Source organism: Podarcis erhardii (genome assembly GCF_964252035.2).
Source record: "Podarcis erhardii genome assembly, chromosome: 10".
Classification (NCBI taxonomy): Eukaryota; Metazoa; Chordata; class Lepidosauria; order Squamata; family Lacertidae; genus Podarcis; species Podarcis erhardii.
Genome location: NC_138500.1, coordinates 35,936,357 through 35,943,849, shown reverse-complemented (window position 1 = coordinate 35,943,849; position 7,493 = coordinate 35,936,357). Strand labels below are relative to the sequence as shown.

General features: G+C 43.3%; 1 long non-coding RNA gene across 1 annotated transcript; it reads right to left on the bottom strand.

Annotated features, from left to right (window-relative positions):
- Positions 1–3,069: 3,069 nt before the first annotated feature.
- On the bottom strand, positions 3,070–5,368 carry LOC309351577. The gene is made up of 2 exons (XR_014160916.1): positions 5,269–5,368; positions 3,070–3,432 (listed from the first exon to the last, which is right to left on the bottom strand). It is a non-coding gene; the product is annotated as an uncharacterized lncRNA (long non-coding RNA).
- Positions 5,369–7,493: the final 2,125 nt, after the last annotated feature.

Genomic DNA, 7,493 nt, shown 5'->3' with positions numbered 1-7,493 from the left:
GTCACTGAGTTACAGGAGGTGGCCATAGTTCAGTGGAGTAGCAGATACTTTGCATGCTTCACATCCCTGACATCTCCAGCTCGATGAAAGGTTCGGGTAGGTGCTAAGACAACTTCCTGGAACCCTGGAGAGCTGTTGCCAGCCAAAGTAATCAGCAGTGGGCCAGGAAGACAATTAGTTTGATCTAGCATATGAAATGTAAAGAAACAAGCGAGGGAGATTTCAGGCTGACACCACTGCAAACCACGACCAATGCTGATACAGTGGTACCTCGGGTTACATACGCTTCAGGTTACATACGCTTCAGGTTACAGACTCCGCTAACCCAGAAATAGTGCTTCAGGATGAGAACAGAAATTGTGCTCCGGCGGCACGGCGACAGCAGGTGGCCCCATTAGCTAAAGTGGTGCTTCAGGTTAAGAACAGTTTCAGGTTAAGTATGGACCTCCGGAATGAATTAAGTACTTAACCCAAGGTACCACTGTACTCGTTTTGCCAAAATAAGTTTGGATTCACAGAGGAGAGAAGAAGGAAAACTTGGTTAATAGAAAATGCATGTGAATGTTTAAGCCTTTGCTTCAATTAAAGTTCCCTCTCCCCACTATGTGAAATAATCCAGATCTATTTTCCAGACTGCTTTCAGTTAAAGTGTGAAAAATATACTTGACTTAATATGCTTGATTGAATACAAGCCGACTTTGGGTCTTGATCTATTGGTTGTGTGACTGATTTACCATCTGCTAAGATCCTGGTTTCACAGGTTTTGACCAGCAACATAGATATGGAATGCTGTTCAATGATAGACAACTGGGTCTGGCATTAAAAATCTGCATCTTGCCCTATGATCTGCTGCACAGTTACTGCTTAATTTGTCCCCCCTGGTAAGTGTTAGCTTGCAGCAGGTAATTTTGAATCAGTTGCCAAACACCATGCTCGCATATTTCTCGATGTGTTTTGCACAGGTTCGCCACAGGTCATAACCTAAGGGTTTCTAGACACAGCATAATTTTATCTCTGGGCTGGAAAGAGAGAGATTTTTTTTTGAATGCAGGTAATGGATAGAAATGCTTTTTTACCACAATGAAACATTATTTTTCATCAGACCTATACAAAGTTTCCATTTGCTCTAATTTTTCCAATGAACCTAATAGAAATGGATTAAACTGCAGGGGAGATGAGAACATAAATTTGATTCCTTTCATTCCATGTAATATTAAGGTTTGTATTCTTTCTAGCTGTAATAACCTCTAGACTTCAGCAAAATTGAAAACCTTTAAATAGCCTTTCACAACCTTTCGCTGTAGTAATGAAGTTTTAAGTGCTCGCTGGGGATTTTTTTCCCAGTTCAGAAATATCTAAGCTGGAGTAGGTATTAAAATCTAATGTTTACTTCAACTCTTTTACAGCCTAATGGGTTTTTCTGACAGTTTAATTTTTTAAAAGGTTGGGTTTCATTTATTAATATACTATCTTCACCCTAGAAATCTTTCTTCTTCAAGGGGTCTAATGGGAACCTTTCAGCAAAACCTTAGCATAGGATCTGAAGGACCACAAGAAACGGAGAAAAGGAAGGGAGGGATTTGCAAAAAAGCTACCTCAAGCTGCAGCAGAGGAGGATGGCAAGAAAATCGTGATTTACACTCCACAGGAGGCAAAAAACAAATTAAGGATGTGGGTTCCCTGTGTGCACATAATTACAAGTATGAGAGTCACTGGACTTAGCACTGTTTTCATCAGTTCAAAGGGCCATGTAGGGGATCCGGCTGCACTCAAAAGTGGGAATAGCGGGGATTCCCCCTCCCCCCCCCCCTGCTCCAACAGCTGATGCTAAAGGGAGTGACAGTCGAGAGAAAATTGCAGGGTGCCTTTACACTTCCTGCACAAATACAGTCTACTCAGACAAGCACACATTGCTGGAATGCCTTGGGGCATAGAGAAAGTTATATATCATGGACTATGTAGAATAAGCTGCATGCACTTTACACTTCCCAGGGCACTTTTAAATTGGGTTCATTTATTTTTCTGTTGCCAGTCAGCTCCTGATAATGAAACCATAAGACTAGATCTAATACACAACCACCCCTATTAATTCCTCATGGTTCAAGACCGCTGGAAGTTACATTGGCTGCCTTGAATTCAACAGAGTTTACTTCTGAGTAAACATGCATCAAAATACATTGCCAGGATATATAGAGTATATATATATACTCTATGCAGAGTCCATTCATGGGTCTCTCCTACTCTGTGCCAACTGAAAGCAGCTCTCTCTCTAGAGCAGGCCTCCCCAACCTTCAGCCCTCCAGATGTTTTGGACTACAATTCCCATCATCCCTGACCACTGGTCCTGTTAGCTAGGGATCATGGGAGTTGCAGGCCAATACATCTGGAGGGCCGCAGATTGGGGAGGCCTGCTCTAGAGTTTCAGACAGAAACTTACAGTGGTACAACTTAGTGATGGTATCTTAAGCACTCACAGCAGCATCAAAAGCACAACAGCAGCATTAGAAAAGGGTGCTCACGTCGTGGTGGTCTCATAATATCTCATACCAGATGCCTCCTTAGCACACCTTTAAGTTCTGCAGGTAATGACAAGTCTGCCCTGGTGCTCAGAGCTAGGTTGGAATTGTTCACCTGAAGGGTTATTAGCCGGCTAATGTGTTTGTGTTGGTTTCAGATCTTGAAAGTTAGCAAAGCTGCTGCCCTTTTATCCCATATAGCATCTTGCATCTTCATTCTTGGTGGTGGAGGGCCATAATGATTGTAGGCAAAGGCAGTTTTATTAAGTGTTGCTAGAGATCCCTGTTTCCAAACAGCTGAGCTGCAGTAGTCAACGTATCCAATCTCTGTTCATTTTTCATGCTAAAACAATATCTCGAAGCTTGTTTTCTTTCCTCCCCACCCCAAACCATTGTTTAACCATTCTGAGTGGCAAGGACTACAAAACCACAGGGATATTCTTCAAAGGTCTGGCACAATCTGGAGCCTTGGTGTGCTTTGATGAATTTAATCATATAGAGCTGGAGGTAATTGTAGTACCAGCTTCTTGGCAAAGCTGGCATTCAATGAAAATTACAAGCTTGACAACTTCATTAACGGTGCTGACATTAAACAAGACTGACTAAAGCTCATCGTTAAATGGGGAGAAAAATTAAAATGTTGCATATTTTAATCAAACTCAACTGGTAGCGCCTGTGAAATGTGTCCTTCGGAGTGTGTGCATTATTTTTCAAGTGTCGCCATCTTCTCTACTGTACATCCGGTGGGAGATATATTGCTGTCGCAGCCCTCTGAACACAGTGACAGCAGGAGGATTGTGAGGAGACATAGCATTTTGTTCGTGATAGATGAGCTGCAAGATCTCTCGTTTTCTGGAATACAACTTGCCACTCACAGTCTTTAAAAGACAGGAGTTCGCTTTAATCTAGAAGGGGCCTGCAGACAGGGAGAGAGAGAGGCTGCTTTAATACTGCAGTTGCGTCTAGCAAAAAGAAAAAAGAAAAACAGAGATTGATGCGCCAATAAATGAGAATTCTCCCCACTATTCAGAAATGGGAACTAAGAAGGTAATTTACCGCATTTCCAAATTGCACAAGCATAATTAAATGTCCATGCAAGACAACTGCAGCCTAGTCTGTCTTGCTATATGACCTAAGGTGACCTGGTTGATTTTTGCAATCTGTCTCCATTTTCTGTTGTTTATCTGTTTATTGTCTTCACAAAACATAGGCAACCTTGGGAGAAAGTCCTGACACTAAATTAGATTTCCTTGCTGAAACCTGCGTTCCTGAAGCAGCTGAAAAAGAAGCTTTAAAAATACACGCCTGTATTATTTGTTGTTACCTTGCCTGTGTTTGATAGATGGCCATTTCCCAAGATAAATTTCTTTGCATCAATTAGATTTCCATTTTATGCATATTTCCAGTGATTAATTGCAAAACACCTTTGTGCTGTTATTGCACTAATCCCAGTCTAAATCCCACTGTCCTGCCCCAGCTGCTTTTAAATATAGGAAATGTTGTCAAAATGAATCTCCTATGTCCCATCTAGTCTTGAGAAGTGCTGAGCACAGGGCTGGCAAACCCGCTGATGCTGCAGTTCCCAAGCACCAAAAGCACTGCACAAGGGACTTTGATAGGTGGGTGGGGAACCTCACATGACATCTTAATTTTATCAGGTGCTTGATTGGCACAGGTGGAGACCAATAGGGGGTCTGGCTCACTGGGCCAAAAAAATGTCCCACCCTGGTCTACACCAAAAGGCAGCGGACCGCCAGGAGTTCAGATGCGACATTTCTAACACTACCTGGTAATGCCAGAAATTGAACCAGGAATCTTCTTAATGCAGACCAGGTGCTCTTCCATTGAACTATGGCCCTTCCCCAGAATCTGAGACACACAGAGAAGCACTGGTTATGTGGCTCCACACTGAGGTTAAAAATACCACCCTCACTATTTCCAGAGGCCTACATAACAAACCTTACAATTTATTTCCTGTAACTGAAAAATGAAGTCTCTTCTACCAATGTGCATTTTCCATCCAGCGTCTTTGAGGTTGCTCCCAGAAGAACAACACTGAGCGTCTCTTCATTAAAACCCAGTTTTCGATTTAAATTTTAATTAGCATAGATGACTAGAATGCCATTCACCATAGCTTGGAAACACAGCCTCCCCCCCCCCCCACCAAATGCTTATGATCCTTTGAAGTCACATTTACAGCTTACAGTTTAAATTATTCTAGATCAACTTGTACCACTTTACTTGGGAAAGACTCGTTTTGTTTGTTCTTTAAAGGTAAAGATCTTTAGAAAGACCAAAAAACAAAAAACAAAAAACCCCACACCCATCTTATTAGTGATTTACAGTTTAGTAAAGGCTGTTGCTAATATTTCATAATCTCCCTGTACTTTACAGTGCACAAGGGGACTCTACAGAATATGGTGCCCATGCCTGGGCCATAACACTTTATTAATATAACCATTCCCTCTATTTCCAATGATGAGACTGTGAGTGCTGATGGCTCATGTAGCTGTTGACTCAGGTACCATGGGGGTTTGCTGGGCTTGCAAAAGTACAGAAAGATATTGAGGGGGAAATCCCTTAAAAGGGTGTGGTGTTGGGACAAGCCCCATGAGGACTTCCAGCCTGCAGTCCTAAGTCGCTGTGGCAAGGCTTGCCCTTAGCCTAGCTCTTTTTTCTTTTTCTGCTGCTCCTTCCTTCTTTGTCTTTTCTACCTCCCCTGTTTGGACCTCCACCCCTCTAAATGTGTTACCTTCCATGCCTTTATTCTCTGGCAGGTCTAGTCTCTCCTCTCCCTCCTCCAGTATGGATGCCATGCACAGCCTCTTCCAGCCTGATCAGGCCCACCCTTCCGCTGCTCTTCCAATCTTTATGGCTTATTGGATTTGTTGCATTTCTACCCCACCTTTTCCCCTGGGGAGCTCAAGCTGGCATTCCTGCTTCCCCCCTTACTCATTTAATCCCCACAATAAAAAAAATGAAGATCATGGCCACTGGTCCCATCACCTCCTGGCAAATAGAAGGGGGAGAAATGGAGGCAGTGAGAGATTTTACTTTCTTGGGCTCCATGATCACTGCAGATGGTGACAGCAGCCATGAAATTAAAAGACGCCTGCTTCTTGGGAGAAAAGCAATGACAAACCTAGACAGCATCTTAAAAAGCAGAGACATCACCTTGCCAACAAAGGCCCGGTTAGTTAAAGCTATGGTATTCCCAGTAGTGATGTATGGAAGTGAGAGCTGGACCATAAAGAAGGCTGATTGCTGAAGAATTGATGCTTTTGAATTCTGGTGCTGGAGGAGACTCTTGAGAGTCCCATGGACTGCAAGATGATCAAACCTATCCATTCTGAAGGAAATCAGCCCTGAGTGCTCACTGGAAGTACATATCCTGAAGCTGAGGCGCCAATACTTTGGCCACCTCGTGAGAAGAGAAGACTCCCTGGAAAAGACCCTGATGTTGGGAAAGATGGAGGGCACAAGAAGAAGAGGACAACAGAGGACGAGATGGTTGGACAGTGTTCTCGAAGCTACAAACATTAGTCTGACCAAACTGTGGGAAACACTGGAAGACAGGAGTGCCTGGCGTGCTCTGGTCCATGGGGTCACGAAGAGTCGGACAGGACTAAACAACAGCAACAACAATCCTGTGAGGTATGTGAGGCTGAGGCAGTGACTTGCCTGAGGTCACCCAGTCATGTTCATGGCCAAGTGAGGATTTGAACCCTGGTGCCCTAGGTCTCAGTCGGACACCCTAACCACTGCACCACACTGTCTGTCCATCCACATCTCATACTGGCTTACCTCTACACTTGACTGTGCCAACCATTCCTACATCTGGAAAAATGGATGGGAGGGGGAAGAAAGGAATGGAATATCCTGAACAGGGGCACTGTACATTTTGTGGCAGGTGTCACTACAGTTTTTAACTCGCCAACCCCTCCAGATTGAGCACCTGTCAAACATTTAGGAAATCTGGTTGCTGGCTATGCAATAACCCAATCTAGGTTGCTTTCAACTGAATCCCTACTCCTGCTATACAAAGGAATCTTTCTGCAATTCAGCCTTTTCCACTAAAAATAGAGAAACTATTCAGCAATATGTCAGAGTACCCATTCCTGGAGCAGGTCATTGTATCACAGTAAAGCTTTACATTTTTCAGACTTCCAGTAATACTATTACAGCACAGCACAACCCTATGCATGTTAGCTTAGAACTGAGTTCCCATTTACTCCCAGATAGGTGCACAGACGATGTGGCAGTAATATTATATAATTTTTTCACAAAACCTGGCCTCTTCTGCCCACAGCCTTCTCCAAAATTCTCATTTCAGTGTTAAAAAGAAAGCTGTAACATTGACACCAGGAACTAGTTGGACTAAGAAGATGGGAGAGATTTGGTCTGGTGTGCATTTTAATGTGAAACTACTTAATTTGCAGCCTACCTTCGAAATCCTCTCTTCTCTGAAAATTTGCAGTGCAGTTATCCAACCAAGTAATGTGTTCAAAAATGTGTGTCTTGGAGGGAAGTGCACATGTGTGTGTGTGCGCGCACATGAAATAAGATACAGAAATGCACTATATCAGGGGAAGTTCACTGAAAATATGTGTATATTAATGAAAAGGTGGACTTAAATGCTGGTCAATTTTCAAGAGGACTTAAAAAAAATTAGCTGATGCAGAAGTGTGGAGAACTGGAACCTCATACTGGAAAAATGAGAAACTGAGAGTAACTAAGATGGACAGAATCATCCATCCATAAATTGGATTCAGTACATCATTTCCCCTGTGTGGTACCAGTGTGTAGTGGTTAAAAGTGGTAGTGGTTAAAAGCTCGTAATCTGGTGAACCAGGTTCGCATCCCCGCTCCTCCACATGCAGCTGCTGGGTGACCTTGGGCCAGTCACACTTCTCTGAAGTCTCTCAGCCCCACTCACCTCACAGAGTGTTTGTTGTGAGGGAGGAAGGGAAAGGAGAT